The sequence below is a fragment of the Thalassophryne amazonica genome, chromosome 18 (genome assembly GCF_902500255.1).
Source record: "Thalassophryne amazonica chromosome 18, fThaAma1.1, whole genome shotgun sequence".
Lineage (NCBI taxonomy): Eukaryota > Metazoa > Chordata > Actinopteri > Batrachoidiformes > Batrachoididae > Thalassophryne > Thalassophryne amazonica.
In genome coordinates this window covers 21,882,188-21,905,787 of record NC_047120.1, presented here as the reverse complement: position 1 = coordinate 21,905,787, position 23,600 = coordinate 21,882,188, and the positions used below count along the sequence as shown (strand labels likewise).

At 39.6% G+C, this 23,600-nt stretch overlaps 1 long non-coding RNA gene across 1 annotated transcript; it reads left to right on the top strand.

The window, feature by feature from the left end:
* Positions 1 to 1,147: 1,147 nt before the first annotated feature.
* On the top strand, positions 1,148 to 18,868 carry LOC117531227. The gene is made up of 3 exons (XR_004566574.1): positions 1,148 to 1,262; positions 2,977 to 3,168; positions 18,628 to 18,868. It is a non-coding gene; the product is annotated as an uncharacterized LOC117531227 (long non-coding RNA).
* The last annotated feature ends 4,732 nt before the right edge of the window (positions 18,869 to 23,600 follow it).

Below are 23,600 nucleotides of genomic sequence, written 5' to 3'. Positions count from 1 at the left end.
CAACTTGTCCTTAAGGCTTTCAACAGAGGTGTTTTTCCTGTGGCGGAGCGTCGCGGCAGCTGCGAGCCGACGCGCGGACCCGTCCGCACGTCTTTCATTAAAAAAATCTCCTTTAACAGTGGAATATCCGGATAAAATGCTGAAACCGACTTCTTCTGAAACTTCTCTGTTCTCTCACGACGTACTGGATCAATAGAGCCTGAAATGTGGAGGTTTTCAGCTTGAAACAGGCTGATGACGGCGCCTGAGAGCGCAGCGCGACGTCTCGCACTGTGGGAAGTCCTTAAAACGACAGTGTCACCTCAAAATCTCTCATCAGCCGTTAAAATTTTCACTGAAAACCAGCTTAATTTTTCGAACCATGTCCACTTCGATGTGTCTCACAGGTTTAGAAAAAATTTTGATCAAACAAAGCGCCAGTCTCTCAGCAACTTCTCAGACAAAGGAATTCCGACGAGGGGCTGGACGACTCCTCCCACAAGGAGTGCTCACAGGCGAATGACGTCACCGACAGGTGTGGAAAAACTCACGCATGCGCACGAGGGTTCAAGCATGTCTGACGTAAAAACATATGAATGAAATCCATATAGTTTTTGAAAAAATAAAAAGGACCTATACTTTATGGACAGACCTCGTATGTATGTGTAAAACCATTTACATATTCATTGTAATTTTGACAGAATTCCCCCGGCAACCACAGCTGCCAGAATTTTTCTATAAAAACTAGATTTTTTTAATAGTGTAAAAGCTGAATTTTATTTCTTGTAAACCAAACAACCCATCACCCACATCACGTTTGTCTGCTTATCTTTTATTTAAAACGGAAAAAGTCACAGACAAGTATAAGAGTGTACAGTTTATAAATGTTCATATTCTAATCTCGAATAAACCAACTGAACTGGAGAAGGAATGAAAATCATTAAATTATCTTGACAGTGGTGCGGTTATAAACATCTTAAAGCGTGGTGTTTTATATATATATAAATTAAAGGTCTAACGGCGTGTTGTTGGACTGTTTCTGTGCTGTGCGCGTGTAATCGACGTGAAGACACGCATGCATTAAAAAGTCGTCAAAAGATTATGAAACGTTTTTTAACGTCATGTATTGACCAACCAATGTTGTTATTTTGTCTGGGAGCGGGGGGAGATCATTTCTCGGCGCTGCACTGAGTGACTGCGTGTTCCCGCCCCAGTGGATACGAACGGGGAGAACTACTTTGGCACAACACCTGACTTCTCTACGCTCTTCTACTGATTCCAAGGTTGAAATCGTCTCTTTTATCTTTGTTACCTGTGCATTACTTTTGTTAGTCTTTAAATCCAACAGCTACAGAGTTTAGCTCATTAATTTGCTGCTGTGTGAATCATAGGAGTGGATAGCTTCTCGTTAGCGCTTAGCTTGTGCTAACTTTCGCTCCTCACTTGTTCTTTTCTTAGTAACCTTTGCGATGTTGTCACACAGGGTGGTCCTCTAAAAGAGCCGTGTCCGTAAGTTAGACCAGTTCTGAGTTCAGTGGAGTTGGATATCACGGACACTCCAGATGAGTTTAGTGTCTGGTCGGCTGGCCGGCCTGTTAGCATTAGTTTAGCTCCGTTGGCTAAAGACCTCCGAGGCCGCGGTGAACTTCTACCACGATCTCAAGACCAGAACGCTGTGCGTTAGTGAGAGGGGATTCGATTTGATTTATATAATAATGTAAAAACAAGAATACATTAAAATACAGGGTAACACACACACAAAGCGACAAATGCATTTGTTTCCATTGTGGCCCAACAGACCATTTCACGCATAGACATATACGTAGACGCCTCATGACTTGCTGCAACGTAATCCAGGGTCGCCGCCATATTGGATGGGTCTCTTCACAAGGGGGAGGATTTTCACGTTTCTGGGATTCTAATGCGGAAGTAACAGTTAGCTGTGCATCCGAACTTACGGTCCGTTGTCAACGGCAGAAGCGGCTTCACGGTGTCGCTGCTCCGTGCCGCTCTGCAGTTCCAACGAATAAACACAGCTGTACCTCAGTTTTCACTCCTTCCCAAGTCACAAAAGTCTCCAAAAGAAATGGGTGAGAGCTTAGAACGTGACGATCGCTTTACTCTGATTGTGGACTAGCTGCCTGCTGTGTGAGGATGAAGTGAACATGGTAGCTCAAGCTGCGACGACAGAACACGACTACTTTTCAGCTCCTCAGCCTGGTAGGTTTTATTTAAATATATATATTTATTATATCCTTTATTTAACCAGGTAAAAGCCTCATTGAGATTAAAAAAAAATATTTTTCAAGAGTGACCTGCTCAAGAAGGCAGCACAATATGAACACAGACGCATAACCTGCGCAAAAAAAAAAAAAAAAATATATATATATATATATATATATATATATATATATATATATATATGAGGTCCATTAGAAAAGAAACCGACAGTTTTATTTTTTTAAAAAAACTATATGGATTTGAATCACGTGTGATTACATTAGCCAAGCTTGAACCCTCGTGCGCATGCATGAGGTTTTTCACGCCTGTCGGTGACGTCATTCGCCTGTGAGCACGCCTTGTGGAAGGAGTGGTCCAGCCCCCTCGTCGGATTTTCATTGTGAGAAGTTGCTGAGACTGGCGCTGTGCTTGATCAAAATTTTTTCAAAAACTGTGAGGCACATCCGAGTGGACACCATTCAATAAATTCGGCTGGTTTTCGGTGAAAATTTTAACGGCTGATGAGAGATTTTGGATTGTTTCTATCACTGTAAGGACTTCCCACGGAGCGGGACGTCGCGCAGCGCTCCGAGGCGATGTCATCATCCTGTTTCAAGCTGAAAACCTCCAAATTTAAGCCTCTGTTGACCCAGGACGTCGTGAGAGAACAGAGAACTTTCAGAAATTAAATGTCTTGTCTTCGGGGTGTATTCAGTTGAATATAGGTTGAATAGGATTTGCAAATCATTGCATTCTGTTTTTATTTACCTTTTACAGATTGTCCCAACTTCATTGGGATTGGGGTTGTACATGGACATAGCTTCACTTTGTGAACTAGGAGATATTAATGGTCCAGTCCACGCCAAAGGACCGTGTGCTGCCCCACGGAAAATGGCACGTTAAGGGGGAACTAATAACTGCACACTGTGAAACGGCGGACATGGGTCCTGGTCTTGAATCATCAGGCAAGTGAGTTATGATTGACATCTTTAAATGGCTTTGACAGAGGTTGATGAATACATTTTGGACTTGCTGCTTCAATTTAAAAAAAAAAAAAAAAAAAAAAAAAAAAAAAAAAAAAAAAAAAAATCACTCCCACCCATTATACTCTCAGGCTCAGACACACACTGTCATGACAAATGAGTACGATGATTAGATTCAGCAGGGTTTTAATCACTGAATTACCAGATCACACCCGAAAATAACAACTTCTACAACACGTTTGAATTGGCAAACGATGTGGGATGTCCTCAAGCAATCCCAGCGTGCACTGCGCCAAATCCAAAATGGAGGTATCTGTGAAACGGTCTATAGAAATACATTGTGTATGTGGGAGTGGCATTTGCTCTTGAATTCCATATTTAAGTAAGTTATTTGTTGAATTTAGTTACATTTCTGTTGTTAGGACCTTAATGTAGCTTTCAAACATTCAGAGGGTTTGGATAATATCGCCCAAGAGTGAGGAAACCAAGTTACCAGCAGCAGGACTGGCATCTTGTCAGCTGTGTTACCTGTTGTATGGACAGTAATAGAGATGAATTTTAGCCATGCCATTGTATATTTCATGTCACTTTAGTTAAGGTATAGTAAGTTGTATTGCACTGTGTGCATGTTATCATTAATTTTCACAGAGCAATTCCTGACATTCATGAGACTCGTGAATGATGATAAAAGGTGATAGCATGTCATATCACTGTAATGCTCTGTCATGCCGTACACAGCAGGTACATTGAAAAAATGCACGCTTTAACTGGCACACGGTGCGTGCTGGCATGTACGGATTGTAATTAAAGTGCACCCTAGCCAGCCGCTACTATGTAATAAGTCGTGTGATGCTTGCTACCTAACCCGAGTACCATGTGAATGGTGAAAATAAGGGCTACAGTGAGCAGGTCATGATTTATTATATAAGGCTGACTGCACGCGTGTGTGTGTGTGTGTGTTCATGCATGTACGCTTTCAACCTGAGGGCCCCAGTGACCGCCCCCTTGGTGCCCTCAGTCACCATAAATATATATGTGTGTGTGTGTGTGTGTGTGTGTGTGTGTAAGAGACCTGAAATTATTATGGATGCGTTGGTTTTGTGTTTGTGGATCTTGTGTTTTGCTCAGGGCGTTTTATTTTATTTTTTGGGAAGTTACGTGATCCACACTTGTGTATGTAAACAGTGTGTATGTGTGTGTGTGTGTATATATATACACTCAACAAAAATATAAACGCAACACTTTTGGTTTTGCTCCCATTTTGTATGACATGAACTCAAAGATCTAAAACTTTTTCCACATACACAATATCACCATTTCCCTCAAATATTGTTCACAAACCAGTCTAAATCTGCGATAGTGAGCACTTCTCCTTTGCTGAGGTAATCCATCCCACCTCACAGGTGTGCCATACCAAGATGCTGATTAGACACCATGATTAGTGCACAGGTGTGCCTTAGACTGCCCACAATAAAAGGCCACTCTGAAAGGTGCAGTTTTATCACACAGCACAATGCCACAGATGTCGCAAGATTTGAGGGAGCGTGCAATTGGCATGCTGACAGCAGGAATGTCAACCAGAGCTGTTGCTTGTGTATTGAATGTTCATTTTTCTGCCATAAGCCATCTCCAAAGGCGTTTCAGAGAATTTGGCAGTACATCCAACCAGCCTCACAACCGCAGACCACGTGTAACCACACCAGCCCAGGACCTCCACATCCAGCATGTTCACTTCCAAGATCGTCTGAGACCAGCCACTCGGACAGCTGCTGAAACAATCGGTTTGCATAACCAAAGAATTTCTGCACAAACTGTCAGAAACCATCTCAGGGAAGCTCATCTGCATGCTCGTCGTCCTCATCGGGGTCTCGACCTGACTCCAGTTCGTCGTCGTAACCGACTTGAGTGGGCAAATGCTCACATTCGCTGGCATTTGGCACGTTGGAGAGGTGTTCTCTTCACGGATGATGCAAAGGAGATGTGTTGCACTGCATGAGGCAAATGGTGGTCACACCAGATACTGACTGGTATCCCCCGCCAATAAAACAAAACTGCACCTTTCAGAGTGGCCTGTTATTGTGGGCAGTCTAAGGCACACCTGTGCACTAATCATGGTGTCTAATCAGCATCTTGGTATGGCACACCTGTGAGGTGGCATGGATTATCTCAGCAAAGGAGAAGTGCTCACTATCACAGATTTAGACTGGTTTGTGAACAATATTTGAGGGAAATGGTGATATTGTGTATGTGGAAAAAGTTTTAGATCTTTGAGTTCATCTCATACAAAATGGGAGCAAAACCAAAAGTGTTGCGTTTATATTTTTGCTGAGTATATATATATATATATATATATATATATATATATATATATATATATATATATATATATATATATATATATATATATATATATATATATATATATATATATATATATATATAAGGGCTGAAACGATTAATCGAGTAATTCAAATAATTCGATTACAAAAAATGTTTGAGGCAAATTCTTTGCCTCGAAGCTTCGTTTAAAGCTGTAGTACATACACCAGGCCTGTAGGTGGCACTGTAACACTCCCACAAAAAACCGAGAAGAACATAGAGCATGCCCATAACTAATGTAACCAACTAATCAATGTAGCAGGCGATGCTAAAAGTTTACAAAGCCACATGCTGAGTAAAATAAAACCTTTTAAGAGAGTCTGTGCTGATTATCTGAAACGGACTTATTAAACATTTAAAGTGAAGCAGTCATATATATATATATATATATATATATATATATATATATATATATATATATATATATATATAATTTGTTTTTTAAACGTGATTTGCTCCACTGGCTGCTCTCCATCTCTGCAGCTGAAGCAAAAGGAAGCGTTCTTTAAATTAATCATGTTTAATTATTAAAAAAAAAAGCCTATATTCAGATTTGATAAGAGTTTTTATCAACAGGCTGTAGAGTTAATTTATCAGTGCAGCTGTTGTGAAAATGTTGCACCCCACAGCTGTTTTTCAATGGCTTTGTTATTCGCCAAGTATCCACAGAAAACAAGGAATTTGACTTTGGTTTGAGCTGCTCTGTACGGAATGTAGAAATATACACTAAACACTGAATAAATCACAGCAATAAAAAGTGCGAATGAAATGTGGAATAAGAAAAAAAAAAAAAGAATGTTCTGTCCGCAGACTGAAGATTTCACAGAGCGCCTGGGCTTATGGTTTGGCAAAGCTCCAAAACTCCTCATAATGTGAAAAAATAATTACCTAAATAGAGAGAAAGGGAACATCCTAAACTTAAAAATCTGCATGATGGCACAGCGACATTGTGCCATTGCTTAGGGAGAGCCCTGCCACTACTGATATTGTTTAAAAATACAAAAGTACTTTTTTATCCGATTAATCGATAAAATAATTGATAGACTGCTCAATTCCAAAAATATTTGATAGCTGCAGCCCTATATATATATATATATATATATATATATATATATATATATATATATATATATATATATATATATATATATACCGTATTTTCCGGACTATAAGTCGCACCGGAGTATAGGTCGCACCCCAGGCCAAAACATGTAAAAAAAAGTGCGACTTATAGTCCGGAAAATACGGTATATATATATATAATCATTTTTTTCATCTCAGACAAACCTTTGGGTCCACATTAGTTGTTTTTCTTCCTTCATTTTTTTTCAATCTTACACTAGGTGCACACGCTGAACTGCTGCATGTAATGACTGTGTCACCACAAGTGAACTGCAGCCTGACAAACGGTTGCACACACTGGCCGCACTGTGCAGGAATGTGTTTTTATGGACTGTGTTTAAAAAGTCCCTCAACTTCAAGACACGCCCTGCTGCTGCACTGCACTCACCCCACAAAGACGGGACGATACAGTGGAAAGACACAGACGGATATCAACAACAACTTGAACGCATTCATGGACGTCATCTCCAAGATTTAATGTTTCACTGTCAATTTGGATCTTCGGGATCAAGAGTTGACATGTAGTCTGAAGTCATGTTCCCATGCATTTTTTCACCACATCTGATTGGATTCTGGCATTTTCTACTTACCAGTCTGTGCGCATGCACGGAAAGTCAGAAGTAAACAACAGCGTTCTATTCTATATATTTAACTGTGTCATCTACAACCCCTGGCAAAAATTATGGAATCACCGGCCTCGGAGGATGTTCATTCAGTTGTTTAATTTTGTAGAAAAAAATCAGATCACAGACATGATACAAAACTAAAGACATTTCAAATGGCAACTTCCTGGCATTAAGAAACACTATAAGAAATCAAGAAAAAAAATTGTTGCAGTCAGTAACGGTTACTTTTTTAGACCAAGCAGAGGGAAAAAAAATATGGACTCACTCCAATTCTGAGGAATAAATTATGGAATCACCCTGTAAATTTTCATTCCCAAAACTAACACCTGCATCAAATCAGATCTGCTCATTAGTCTGCATCTAAAAAGGAGTGATCACACCTTGGAGAGCTGTTGCACCAAGTGGACTGACATGAATCATGGCTCCAACACGAGAGATGTCAATTGAAACAAAGGAGAGGATTTTCAAACTCTTAAAAGAGGGTAAATCATCACGCAATGTTGCAAAAGATGTTGGTTGTTCACAGTCAGCTGTGTCTAAACTCTGGACCAAATACAAACAACATGGGAAGGTTGTTAAAGGCAAACATACTGGTAGACCAAGGAAGACATCAAAGTGTCAAGACAGAAAACTTAAAGCAATATGTCTCAAAAATCGAAAATGCACAACAAAACAAATAAGGAACGAATGGGAGGAAACTGGACTCAACGTCTGTGACCGAACTGTAAGAAACCGCCTAAAGGAAATGGGATTTACATACAGAAAAGCTAAATGAAAGCCACCATTAACACCTAAACAGAAAAAAACAAGGTTACAATGGGCTAAGGAAAAGCAATCGTGGACTGTGGATGACTGGATGAAAGTCATATTCAGTGATGAATCTCAAATCTGCATTGGGCAAGGTGATGATGCAGGACCTTTTGTTTGGTGCCGTTCCAATAAGATTTATATAGATGACTGCCTGAAGAGAACATGTATATTTCCACAGTCATTGATGATATGGGGCTGCATGTCAGGTAAAGGCACTGGGGAGATGGCTGTCATTACATCATCAATAAATGCACAAGTTTACGTTGATATTTTGGACACTTTTCTTATCTCATCAATTGGAAGGATGTTTGGGGATGATGAAATCATTTCTCAAGATGATAATGCATCTTGCCATAGAGCAAAAACTGTGAAAACATTCCTTGCAAAAAGACACATAGGGTCAATGTCATGGCCTGCAAATAGTCCGGATCTTAATCCAATTGAAAATCTTTGGTGGAAGTTGAACAAAATGGTCCATGACAAGGCTCCAACCTGCAAAGCTGATCTGGCAACAGCAATCAGAGAAAGTTGGAGCCAGATTGATGAAGAGTACTGTTTCACTCATTAAGTCCATGCCTCAGAGACTGCAAGCTGTTATAAAAGCCAGAGGTGGTGCAACAAAATACTAGTGATGTGTTGGAGTGTTCTTTTGTTTTTCATGATTCCATAATTTTTTCCTCAGAATTCCATATTTTTTCCCTCTGCTTGGTTTAAAAAAGTAACCGTTACTGACTGCCACAATTTCTTTCCTGATTTCTTATAGTGTTTCTTAAAGCCACAAAGTTGCCATTTGAAATGACTTTATTTTTGTGTCATGTCTGTGATCTGCTTTTTTTTTTTTCTACAAAATTAAACAACTGAATGAACATCCTCCGAGGCTGGTGATTCCATAATTTTTGCCAGGGGTTGTATTTTCTTCGTGAGGTAATCTAAAAAAATCTTAGAAGGAAATTAAGTAAATTACAGGTGGTTGTCCATGAATAAGTGTTGCCACTGTGTCGAACAGGAACTTTGGATTATGTCTTTTTTTTGTTGTTGTTGTTGATCAGATCAGAATAATAGCCACGCTTTGCAGCCACCAGTCGTACATGCTTATAGTCCAGAATAGCATCACTCCACATGACGTGGAATACTTCTAGTTTTGAACTGCTCCATTTTTGTTCTAGACCTCTAGCCTTATGCTTGAGTCCATGCACAGTGGGGAAAAAGTATTTAGTCAGTCCCTGATTGTGCAAGTTCTCCTACTTAGAAAGATGAGAGAGGTCTGTAATTTTCAACATAGGTACACTTCAACTATGAGAGACAAAATGAGAAAAGAAATCCAGAAAATCACATTGTAGGATTTTTAATTAATTTATTTGTAAATTATGGTGGAAAATAAGTATTTGGTCAATAATAAAAGTTCAACTCAATACTTTGCAACATAATCTTTGTTGGTAATGACAGAGATCAAAATGTTTCCTGTAAGTCTTCACCAGGTTTCCTCACACTGTAGCTGGTATTTTGGCCCATTCCTCCATGCAGATCTCTAGAGCAGTGATGTTTTGAGGCTGTCGCTGGGCAACACGGACTTTCAATTCCCTCAACAAATTTTCTATGGTGTTGAGGTCTGGAGATTGGCTTGGCTCACTCCAGGACCTTGAAATGCTTTTTACGGAGCCACTCCTTCGTTGCCCAAGCAGTGTGTTTAGGATAATTTTCATGCTGAAAGACCCAGCCACGTTGCATCTTCAATGCTCTCACTGATGGAAGGAGGTTTTGGCTTAAAATCTCACGATACATGGCCACGTTCATTCTTCCCTTAACACAGATCAGTTGTCCTGTCCCTTTTGCAGAAAAACAGCCCCAAAGCATGATCTTTTCACCCCCTATGCTTCACAGTACGTATGGTGTTCTTGGAATGCAACTCAGCATTCTTTGTCCTCCAAACGTGACGAGTTGTTTGTACTAAAATGTTGTATTTTGGTTTCATCTATGTTCATCTATGTTCTGGATCACCCATATGCTCTCTGGCAAACTTCAGACGGGCCTGGACATGTACTGGCTTAAGCAGAGGGACATGCCTGACACTGCAGGATTTGAGTCCCTTTCTGCGTAGTGTGTAGCCTTTGTTACTTTGGTCCCACCTCTCTGCAGGTCATTCATCAGGTCCCTCCGTGTAGTTCTGGGATTTTTGTTCACTGTTCTCATGATAATTTTGACCCTACGGGATGACATCTTGCATGGAGCCCCAGATCGAGGGAGATTATCACTGGACTTGTATGTCTTCAGTTTTCTTACAATTGCTCCCACAGTTGATTTATTCACACCAACCTGCTTGACTATTGTAGATTCACTCTTCCCAGCCTGGTGCACATCTACAATTTTCTTCCTGGTGTCCTTTGACAGCTCTTTGGTCTTGGCCATGGTTGAGTTTGGAGTCTGTCTGAGGCTGTGGATAGGTGTCTTTTATACAGATAACGAGTTCCAACAGATGCCATTAATACAGGTGGAGGACAGAAGAGCTTCTTAAAGAAGAAGTTAGAGGTCTGTGAGAGCCAGAAATCTTGCTTGTTTGTGGGTGACAAAATACTTATTTTCCACCATGGTTTACAATTAAATTCTTGAAAAATGCTACAATGTGATTTTCTGGATTTTTTTTTTCTCATTTTGTCTGTCATAGTTGAAGTGTACCTATGATGAGAATTACAGACCTCTCATCTTTCTAAATAGGAGAACCTGCACAATCAGGGGTTGACTAAATACTTTTTTACCCCACTGTAGGTAATCATTGAACCAAGGAAATTGTGCTTTGGGTGGGGTGGTTTTAATACAGGTGGAGCAATCATGACGAGTATGTTGTGAGCGCTGTGACCTCTGGAGTCGAATGACACGCCCTCGCGTCAAAAGTCACATGACCTAATTAAGCGGACGTAGAACAAAATCAGCTCAATTCTGCATACTGAATGTGGAGACGTCAACCTCCAAACCACTTTTTAAATTTTGCTAATAGGCCAAACGCTGGTTTAACCCCTGACCCAAGTGAGCTCACGCTGCAAACAGCCTAAGCCATCAATGACGGATGGACGGTTCATCCGAACCATCTCTTCAACGGATCAGCTAAGTAACCCAGTTAAAGGTTCCAGAAAAAAGGTTTTGTTGTCAATGGATGCAGAGTGGCTTCTTTTTAAACATATTCATATATTTGTTATAATTTTATTAATAATAATTGGCTTCAAATTTCATCACTAAATTCTAATCAGATTTGTTTAAAGTCTTTAAGCTTTGGGGGTCACGTCATGGCGGCGAGGTGAAAGCAGCGTTTTGGTAGAGGCTCCCTGCCACATGGCTACATTTCTTCTAATATCCTGACAATCCGTTCAGCTACCTCCCGGTTTTTTCTGGATAACACGGGTTATGTCCTTGGAAACATTTTGGCCACAATCTTTTGACGATATGGGGAAACCTAGGAGGGCAAAAGATGCAAACAATGCGCCCTCGCGGGATGACTCAACTCAACATGGCGAAGGGCCTTCTCACCTCGATGCTAGCACAGTCGATGCTAACCTCGACCCTGCCATGGCCAAGGCCTTTGAGATTATGACTGCAAACGTAACTAAAGTGATTGACGATAAGCTTGGTCCATTGTCAGAAACTGTTCATCAGCATTCCGAAGATATTAAAGCCGCAAACACACGGCTTGATGAGGTGGAGGCTAGGATATTAGCCTCTGAAGATACGGTGTTGACATATGAAGCGAGGATTGGAGCTTTGGAGCGGCAAGTCTGTGTTTTGTCTGAGAAGGCAGATATGGCCGAAAACTACACCAGACGTCTGAATATTAGACTGGTTGGTCTGGCTGAAGGCACTGAGACGATTCAACCGGTCAACCAGGGGACGTGATGGTCTAGTGGTTAAGGTGTTGGGCTTGAGTCCAGAAATCATGGGTTAACATCTCCGCCTGACTGGAAAATCACTAAGGGCCCTTGGGCAAGGCCTTTAATCCCCCTATTGCTCCCGGTGTGTAGTGAGCGCCTTGTATGGCAGCACCCTGACATCGGGGTGAATGTGAGGCATTATTATAAAGTGCTTTGAGGGTCTGATACAGATGGAAAAGCGCTATATAAATGCAGTCCATTTACCATTTCTTGGTGTCCTGGCTACCCCAGTTTCTCAACATACCAATGGATACAGGACGGATTCGGCTGGAGAGAGCTCACCGGGCACCTGGGCCAGACCCACCAGCTGGAAACCATCCCCGGTCGTTGCTGTTACGCTTCCACGTATTTCAAGACAAATGAGTGATGGAGGCAGTGCGCAGGGCGAGCCAGCGCGGCACTCTTGTTTTCAACAGATCTCGTCTTTTCTTCTATAATGATTTCTCTGCATCCATCGTGAAGAAGCGAAAGGCATTTGATGTTGTCAAACGTAAGCTACGAGAGCGAGGAATATCCTACGGTATGTACTTTCCAGCCACGTTACAAGTATCTCATAACAACACGAAGAAGAAATGTACGTCCCCAGAGGAGGTTGTTGCATTCCTAAACTTGCTGACTGACAGATAAAAGTATTTATGTGCCGTATAGTCTGTGTTTAGGCTTTATATAGTGATTTGTCTACATTCTATTGCTTAAGCCATGTGACGTAGCTAGCTACATTTGTAAACAATGCTATATTCTGCTTGAGACTAATGGTAAGTTATGGTAGTGTTATCCCTATTATTTTAGGGAAAGACCCCACTATCTCTTGTTTGTTTATTGTTTTTGTTCTATGGTTCATTTGTTGCTCAGTTGTGGGACATTTTTCATCTGGTTCATTTAGTATTTGACATTTTTTTTCTTCCTATTTTTGACATGTGTGTTATGTCAATATTGGTACGTTTTATTTTTTTATTTATGACCAGGTCAAATATAAATGTAAAATTTTGTTCTTGGAATGTGAGGGGCTTACAGAAATCTGCCAAGAGAGCAGCGGTTTATTCTTTTCTAAGGAGGGAGGATATCTCTATTGCATTTCTTCAAGAAACTCATTTTAAAAATAAGGATACAGCTATATTTTGTAAAAGCTGGGTTGGTCAGATTTTAGCTACTTATTCTTCTTATTCTAGAGGGACCGCTATTTTAGTCAGCAAAAAATTACCTTTCACTGCTTCAGATTGTATAAAAGATAATTTAGGACACTTTGTAAGGGTCACAGGGACACTTTTTGGCCAGAGTATTTCACTTTTAAATTATATTGTCCTCTTGGATATTCACCTGACTTTCTTTCAAAAGTTTTTTTTAGACTTTGTAACTCTGACATCTGATCATTTAATAATTGCTGGTGATTTTAATTGCATTCTCGATCCCTACATTGATAGGCTCCCAGCGAATGGGTTGTCTCTGTCCAAACAGGCCAAGATGCTTTTCTCTTTAAGTCAAAATATGGGTTACTCTGATGTTTGGAGATGCTTACATCCTACAGACTTGGAGTTTACATTTTTTTCTTCCCCTCATAAAAGTTATTCTAGACTTGATTACTTTTTTGTTCCTTCTGTAAATATTGGTCGAGTTGTGGCATGCTCTATCGGAAATATTATACTTTCTGATCATGCTCCTGTATTTATGACTTACAATATTGCTAATAACTTTCCTATGTCCAAATTTTGGAGATTTCCCTCTTTTTTTCTGAAAGATAACCGTTTTATTTCTTATCTAACTTCCGAATTAAAGATTTTCTTGGACATTAATTCCAAGTCTACTGAAAACCCCTCAATTCAACCTGTAAGGCTTACTGTAGGGGACTCATTATTTCATTTATGGCATCCAGGAAGCAACAAAGAAATGAACATATTAACCATCTCCAATGTAGATTGACTGATATGGAGAAGAGACATATAGCTTCTCCTAGCCCTGACCTATTACAAGAAATTTTAGCTTCAAGGGCTGCACTGAATACTCTAACTGAAAAAGCAGAATACTCTCTAAAACTTGCGAAGCAAAAGCTCTATGAATCTGGAGATAAACCTGGTAAATACCTTGCAAGTCTTGTTAAAAAGCGATCAGCAGCTCAGTTTGTCTCTGTCAGTGGTTTAGATGGGTCTAGGTATTTAGATACAAAATCTATTAATGCAGAATTTGCTTTTTATTCAAATTTGTATCTGTCTGAGCAACCTCACAATACGTTAGATCACATGCATTCTTTTTTTCTGATATTACACTTCCACAGATTACTGAGGCCCAGAAACAGAGTCTGAATGCCCCAATTACAAGAGAGGAGGCTCTTACAGCACTGAAATCTATGCCGTCAGGGAAAGCCCCAGGGCCAGATGGATATGGTTATGACTATTATAAAACATTTGCTGATACTATTATAGACCCCTTATTAGCCATGTAGGACCATTCATTCACAACAGGTATCCTTCCTCCTTCTTTAAGAGAGGCAAACATCTCTCTTATTCTTAAGAAGGGTAAAGACCCTGAAGAATGTACTTCCTACAGACCCATTTCTTTACTTAATTCAGATTTAAAACTATTTTCTAAAATTTTGGCATTACATTTGGGAAAGGTGCTTCCTGATGTTTGTGAAGATCAGACTGGCTTTATCAAAGGACGTCACTCCTGTGATAATATGAGACGTCTACTTAATATCATTCAATTATTCAGAGGCTCTCCTGACCCAGCTTTAGTGATTTCTTTAGATGCTGAAAAAGCGTTTGATCGTGTAGAATGGTCATATTTATTTTTTTGTCCTCACTAGGTTTGGCTTTGGTAGTAATTTTCTTCATTGGTTTCAGATTCTGTATAATTCCCTGTCTGCAGCCGTCATTACAAATGGTTTAAAATCTAATAGTTTTCCTCTTTTCTGAGGAAACAGGCAGGGCGATCCTTTAAGTCCTCTGCTTTTCAATCTGGCCATTGAGCCATTAGCACAAGCAATCAGACAATAAATTAATTTCAGGCATCTCTGTGAGTGACAGGGAACACAAAATCTCACTCTACGCAGATGATGTGCTGATTTTTATGTCTAATCCTCAGCTTTCTATTTTGAATCTAATTGACACCATAGCTTTGTTTAGTGAGTTTTCAGGTTATAAAATTAACTTTTCTAAATCAGAAGCCATGCCTCTTGGATCTTTATCATCAGTTCAACAACTGTCTTGTCATTTTCCTTTCCGATGGTCACCGTCTGGATACTTTACCTGCGGATAACTGTAACACCATTATTTGATTTGTTATATAAAGCTAATTACCCATGTCTCCTGGATGCCATAAAAGCAGATTTAGATAGGTGGGCTCCTCTGCCCTTATCTTGGCTTGGCAGGATTTCCCTTATTAAAATGTATATTTTACCCAGGTTACTTTACCCTATGCAGATGATACCTCTATTATTAACGAAAAAGGTAATGAAATTGCTTGAAGGTTGGCTGAGCTCTTTTATCTGGAGTAAAAGAAAACCTAGATTAAAAATGTCTAAACTCCAAAAACCATGTTCAGATGGGGGTCTTGATATGCCTAACTTTAGACATTATCAGTTAGCAGTGCACTTGCTTACAATTACACATTGGTTTAAGAATATTCCCACCTCAGTATGGATTGATGTTGAATCTTCTCAGTGTAGTTGTCCTCTCTGGAATCTCCTTCTTATAAACAGTCCTATCAGAAATATATGTACTAATCCCATTTCATTAAATACTGTTAAAGCTTGGAAAATGGTTCGCAAAATAGAGGGTAGCCATGAGCATACCTCTCCTCTCACTCCAATTTTGGATAATCCTGATTTTTTTTTTTTTACCCGGCTGTAGGGATCTGGGTTTCAAATTTTGGATTGAGAAAGGCATCCCAAAACTAGGGGACCTTTTTGAGAATCAATGCTTATTGTCTTTTAATCAAGCCCAGCTAAAATTTGGACTACACAGATCAGATTTTTTCAGAAACTTGCAAGTTAGACATTTTATCACTCGCGACACAACACTATTAAATAATGAGATGTCTACTGTTGAGAATGCAATACTTCTTCATGGTGGTAAAAAATCTGTCTCTGTATTTTACAAAGCTATACTTTCCACTATTCCCTATACTTCAGTTTTGGTAAAAATGGCATGGGAAAGGGATATGGGCATTTTGATAGATCCTGAACTCTGGTGTGAAATATGGAAAAAGGCTGCTAGAATATCCATCTGTAATCGAACCAAGTCAATTCAGTTTAGACTCTTGCATCGGATACATGTTACACCTCTTTTGAAAAATAGGATGGATTCATCCTCTTCACGTTGGAAATGTAAGACCGAAATTGGTGATTATTTTCATTGTATGTGGTCTTGTTCGAAGATAAAAAATTATTGGTTTGATGTTGCTAAGGACTTATTCTCTATTTTTAAAATAGCCATACCCTTGGATTCCAAGTATTCTCTGCTCGGTCTTTCATATCCACATATAAATTCCAAGGGTAATCCACTATTCGGTCTTTTGACTCTTATTGCAAGAAAGAACATTTTACATTTCTGGATCAAGGACTTTGTGTTGTGTGGGCCGCTGAAGAGGAGGTACTGCTGGCCCACCACCACCAGATGGCGGCCTGCTTGAAGTGCGGCCTTCAAGCACAAGAGGGTGTCATAGCAACCAGGAGTGACAGCTGTCACTCGTCATCAGCACCAGCTGTTATTCATCCACATCACCACCACCATAAAGGCCGGACTACAACTCCACCTCCCCGCCGAGAAATCAGCTACGAGAAGAGGTAATTTCTCTGCTAAGCTAAACTAAACACTGACTTCTAGTCTGAACTTCTTTGCAGCCGTTTTCCTGTGGTGTTGCCTTATCAGTGGGATTGGAGTTTGGTGTGATCAGCGACGGCTTCACTTCACACCCCAACCAGATAAGTGGTTAGACAGGAGCTGCACGAGTGTGTGATTGGAGGTGGAGGTGCTCCCTCCCTAAAGAACGCAGACGGTGGGATTACTGAGTGTGCGAACTCACACTCATCAAAACTGTTTCAGTTCTCTGCCAGCAGTATCAGGTCTGACAGCTGGAGACGGTGGCCACCTGGGGATCCAGGACTTGGCGGCTCCGGTTTTCTTCAGATCCGTTGGTGGTGAAGGCCGTGTGGGATCCGGCTCGGTTCAGGACGGATGTCTCCTATCCTCAAGCCTGCCCACATGTCACTCAACATATAATTGTCTGTGGTACCAAAACTGTATTTGTCTGTATTCCGTTGTGCACTTCACAACATTAAATTGTTACTGTTTGGCTTATCCATTGTCCGTTCATTTAACGCCCCCTGTTGTGGGTCTGTGTTCCTACACCTTCACAACACTTTGCTCCCACAAAGAGGTCATGGCACAATTTAATCTTAGAATGCGTCCCGAGTGAATATATTTTGTGCATGCTCAGTGGTTCTTCAGATACATTTTATTCTACCTGGATCCCATACTTAAAATTTATTGGTCCAGACTTGGCCTCTCTTATCATGAAAGGTTTATCCTCTCATTATTAAATGGTTTATTAGATGGTTTGTCATTGGACATAGTACATTCTGTTTACACTGTATTGCTGAAGTCCCACTTGTTTTGTCTGAACAATTGTGTTTGTTTAAAATAAAAAACAGTCTTTAAGCTTTATCTCACTACTTTCTTTCAATGTCTCATGAGTAAGCAAATTGTTTGCATAAATGAACTTATTTAATCACTGTCCACTCAAAATGCCAGTAAACTGTTCATTCCTTGTATATTTGTAAATTAAATGTAAATATTTCTGCCGTGGTTCATTTTGTGTTCAGAAGGAAACCCTTGGTCAATCATATCGTCAAATTCACTTTCAGATTTGAGACTGATTAATTAAATTTAGACTGATTAATTAATTGAGATTTGTTTATATTAAAGTACCTATGCTTTAAATAGGTGGTGCCCTGAGGTAATTAGATGTTATTCTAATGAAATAACTATTAAACCCTAAAATTGTTAATTATTTTGGTGACCCATTTAATGAGGTCTAGGCCAATTTCATTCAATTTGGGAGTTTAACAATACTATCGCTACATAGTTTTGGTGCTCTCCGTGATGCCAATAATACATTGTGAGGCTTTATTTATTCACTTCATTAAATTGGTGCCCCTGTGAGGTGCCATTCATTCCAAATAATTAAATTAATGTAATTTATTATAAGGTAGAGTTGATGACCAATTAGAGACCATTTATATGTCAGCAACAAAACCTTGAAGTCTGCTCTTGAAGGCGCATGTGCCAGTGAAGGGAAGCCAGAATGGCTGTGATCAAACCTCCTGGTTTTGATCCAAACATGAGCAGCAGTATTCTGTATCATCTGTAGATACTATTTTGTGGCAATCCAGAAAATAAAGCATTACAATAGTCAATTGTGGAAGACAAAGACATAAATTAAAATTTGTGAAATTTAAAACAAATCCTGATGTACATTTAGACTTTATTAGTTCCATCAGTGCAGTAACTTACTGTCATCAGGTCAAACTCACCACTCTGCTACTTTATTTTAATGTGTTGTTCTAACTTTTATTATTCATTTGTTTCTATGCAGACATGCAGCCATTGTTGGTGATTAAAGAAGAAAGTCTCCCTGAACACCAGGAATGGAATCTGAGTGTTGATCAGGAGGACATTGAAGAAGATGAGAAGCTGTGGATTAGTCAGCAGGGCATGCACCTTCACCAGCTGGAGGATGCAGATCTCACCAAGTTTGGTTTCACTGCCGATCCTGTGAAGAGTGAAAATGATGATGAAAAACCAGAGTCATCACAGCTACATCAAAGCCGAAGTGATGAGAGCACAGAAGCTGAGCCTATAGCCAGCAGCTCATCTGTACACAGAACACTGACACCAGAAGCTGATGGAGAGAACGATGGAGGACCACAACCAGCCAGCAACTCAAGTCCAAACAGTCATTTACAACCAGATACCAGTGGCAGGAGTTCAGACAGTTCTGGAACTGAGACTGATGACAGTTATGACTGGAAACAGACCAGAGAACTTCAGTCTAGTTTTAACTCTCGAAAAAATACCAGTGTTGTTTGTTCAGGCAACACTGATGAGAAACTGTTTAAAGGCCTGAAATATGGAAAAGCATGTGGTCACATGAATAACTCGAAGCAACAAAAGGAGAGGCAAGCAAGCCGAAAACCATTTAGCTGTTCTGATCAGAGTAAAAGACAGACACAGCAGGGCACTTTGAACAAACACATCAGAATTCAGACAGGACAAAAACCATTTGTCTGTTCTGATTGTGGTAAAAAATTTGGACAGAAGAGCCACCTGAACAGACACATGATAATTCATACAGGGCAAAAACCATTTGTCTGTTCTGAATGTGGTCAAGGATTTGGACTAAAGAGCAGCCTGAACCGACACATGATAATTCACACAGGGCAAAAAGCATTTGTCTGTTCTATGTGTGGTCAAAGATTTGGACTAAAGAACAGTCTGAACACGCACATGATAATTCACACAGGACAAAAAGCATTTGTTTGTTCTGAATGTGGTCAAAGATTTGGACTAAAGAGCCGCCTGAACAGACACATGCTAATTCATACGGGGCAAAAACCATTCATCTGTTCTATGTGTGGTCAAAGATTTGGGCGAAAGACCCACCTGAACTCACACATGCTAATTCATACAGGTCAAAATCCATTCATCTGTTCTGAGTGTGGTCAAAGATTTAGGCGAAAGAGCAGCGTGAACCGACACATGATAATTCACACAGGGCAAAAAGCATTTGTTTGTTCTGAATGTGGTCAAAGATTTGGACTAAAGAGCAGTCTGAACAGACACATGAAAAGATCACGAAATACCAAGACCTCAAAAATGATCTACGAACAACACGGTCATGGAAAGACATCAATATCATCCCAGTTGTGTTGGGGGCAACAGGCCTGATGAAGAAGAACCTGAAGAAATACCTTGAGGGTATCTCCAGTCACCCAAGCGCACATGAGGTGCAGTTGTCTGCAGTTAAGGGAACAATCACCGTCTTGAAGAGAGCCCTCGGATACAGTGCCAGCTTTGGTTAGGATAACTATAGAGGTTTGGGTGCAACTTTAGATCCAGGGTCTGTGGCCCACTGCATTCTAATAAAAAGAAGTCAAAGATAAATTAAAAAACAAAGGCAAAAAGCATTTGTCTGTTCTGAATGTTCTGAATAAATGGCATCATAGCTGATGCCATTTGATGAACATGTTGACACTGATTGCTACCTGAAAAATGAACAGAAAGGTTGTTTCAGGAGCTCAAGACCCGTTGCTGATAGGCAACGCTATCCTGGAGGACTGCAAAAAAAAAGGAGAAACCTCAGAATGGTATGGATTGATTACAAAAAGGCATTTGACAGCGTGCCACGCTCCTGGATCATGACATGCTTAGAACTCTACAACATCAATGAGGAAATAAGATCTTTCCTGAGGGCACAAATGAACAAGTGGAACACCACCATCACGCTAAATCACATAGAGGGACAAATAATGATCCCAGACATACGAGTTCAGTGAGGGATTTTCCAGGGAGACAACTTCTCGCCACTTTTATTTTGTCTCAGCATTGACCCACTTAGTAAGATCTTGAAGGAGCATGACATTGGGTCTGATTTGGGTGGAGGCAGAGGAAGGAAACTTCAGGAAGTGTTGAACTGTCTCCTATTTATGGACGACTTTAAGATATTTGCCGACTTGGAGCAAGGACTCAGTCGGCTAGTGGGCAGTCCATGATTTCTCCAAGGGCATTGGTATGGAATTTGGACTGGACAACCGTTCTAAATGTACAATCAGAAGTGGTCAAAAGGAAACAGCAGAAAACATACAGTTGGATGAAGGAAGCTCCATTGAAAATTTGACTGAGGATTCCACATACAAATACTTGGGAATAGAAGAAAATGCTACAATAGAGCATAAGAAAATGAGAGAGAGCAACACAAGAATACCTCAACCATTTAAAAAAGATCTGCAAATCAGAGTTGACACCAAAGAACAAGATCACAGCCATAAACCAGTTTGCAATATCAGTGGTGACCTATGGATTTAGCATCGTAGACTGGCTATAGCATGAGCTTAATAAGTTGGATACGAAAACCAGGAAGATGCTTACCATCCAAAAAGTTATATATAGAAATCAATACATGGACAGAATATATCTCCCTCGCAGAGAAGGTGGTCTTAAGTCTCACTGAAATCAACCAGGCCTACAGAGCATCTATAATAAGTGTCAAGCAGTACTTGAAGAGTTCTCAAGAAGAAATCATGACAAAGGTAATGCAACATCACAGTAAGACCTTATCACAACAGACCTCCATTATTAAATTGGCAGAAAACTTTACAGGAGACCTCTTAGAAGAGAGAGAAAGCAACAATCTGACACCTGCAACAAAACTAATAAGACAGACCAGGAACCAAGACGATCCCAGCAGGAAGTGCAATAAAACCTGATATTGTCTTCTGGAACAAGCAAGAGAAAATAGCCAAAATTATTGATGTAACAGTCCAATGACTATGGCCTGAGTAGAGCTGAACAGGGAAAGATCACGAAGTACAAAGACCTTAAAAATGACCTACAAACAACATGGTCATTGAAAGACAATATCATCCCAGTTGTGTTGGGGGCAACAGGCCTGATGCAGAAGAACCTGAGGAAATACCTTGAGGCAATCCTCGGTCACCCAAGTGCACACACGAGGTGCAGTTAGGAGCAATTAAGGGAAAAATCACCATCTTGAAGAGAGCCCTCTAATGCAATGCCTGTAATGTTTAGGATGCCATTATAGACCCTGTGTCTGGGGCCCATTACTCTTTATTAAAAGGAAACTAAGAAAAAAAAAAAAAGGTGGCTCAGTGTGTGGCTCAGATGGGGTGAAGGTCTGATGCTTGGATGTTCATGGTATTTAAACCTGTCAGCAAGGTGTTAGTGGTGCAGCTTAGCTAAAATTTCCATCACAGTTGTTCAGTTTGTGATAAAAGCATCAAATTTGGCATACATACTAACTAGTTTAACGAATGTTTATTTTCAGATGTGGAGGTATCCTGAAGCTGACCTCTAATGGAGCTACAGGGGTCAAGAAAGAATTACACAGGGGCCAAAATTTAAAAATGCTCCAATCATGTTGAAAACGATACCACATTATTTGTCTGATCATAAATATTACAAAAACGTATTATCTATGACTGTTATGGAGTTAAAAACAGCAAAAATGGTGACAAAGGTCAGTTTCAATTTGTACAGGGGTCAAAAGTTAAAGTTGCTCTAATTTTGGTAAATTATGCAAATTATTGGTTGAGTTAATAGCATTTTAAAAAGGAATAGTTTGTACCATCTGTCATGCTTAGCTATGTTACGGGGTAACATGTCAACCTTTGTTGACCTTTGGACACCAAACATTCAACATAGTCAAAACTATTCCATTTATTAATCCTATTCGCTCAACCAGTAATTTGAATCACTTTTTACCACAATTGAGTAACTAACCTTTCACCCCGTACAAACTAAAACTGACCGTCACCATTTTTGCAGTTTTTACCCCATAACTATAACATTCAGTCATAGATAGTCCAAAATATACCTTTTTGGAATCGTTATGATCAGACAAATAATGTGGCCTAGTTTTCAACATTATTGGAGCATTTTTAAATTTTGACCCCTGTGTAATTGTTTATTGACCCCTGTAGCGCCATATCTGAAAATAAACAGTTAATTTAGAATGTGTGCCAAATTTGATGCTTTTATCACAAACTGAACAACTGTTTTTGTTATCTGCTGCACTATGTTGCAGTGGTCTAGGTGTGAGATGGCATCTGTGTCAGGAGTACTGCTGTATGCTGGAAAACATTCTGATGCTGTGACTACTGCTATGTATTAATTTTGAAATTGTAAATTTTGGTGAAAATATGGGTCAAAACTGAAATTGGGCTTAAAACTGAAATTCACCCAAATATTTTCCTTCTTCAGTTTTTGATGGATTTTGATTATATTTTTTGTTTCATCTAAACACTAATTACAATCCTTCCTGACGGCATATTGAACTTTTGAATTGTTTTGGAAAATGTAGATTTTTTTTTCTTTTTTTTTTTTTTTTACGTGAAAATTGTGAAATTCACCAAAGCGCTTTTTTTCTGTTTTTGATTTTAAATCTGATGTTTTGTTTGATTCATCAAAACTGTTCACAGTTCTTCCTTGTGGAAATATGAAATTATAAATTTGGGGGAAAATATGGACCTCTTTGGGGAGAAATTGTTACAAGATGTTTCTTCTCTTTGATTTTTATTTTTTGTTTTTGATTCAGATTAGTTCGTATGATTCATTTAAACACTGTTCAGTTATTCCTCAGGTTTTAGTTTTCGTTGTCATTAAATAGTTTGGTAAACAATAAAATTTAACCAGAATGCTTCTTTCACTCCAGTTTCTGATAAATTTTAAAATTCACGTCAACACTTTTTGGAAAAGAACTTCAACTTCCAGCAAAAATATTTCCAGTAAATTTCTGTCCCCTGATACAGTTGACACACTGCTGTCAACATT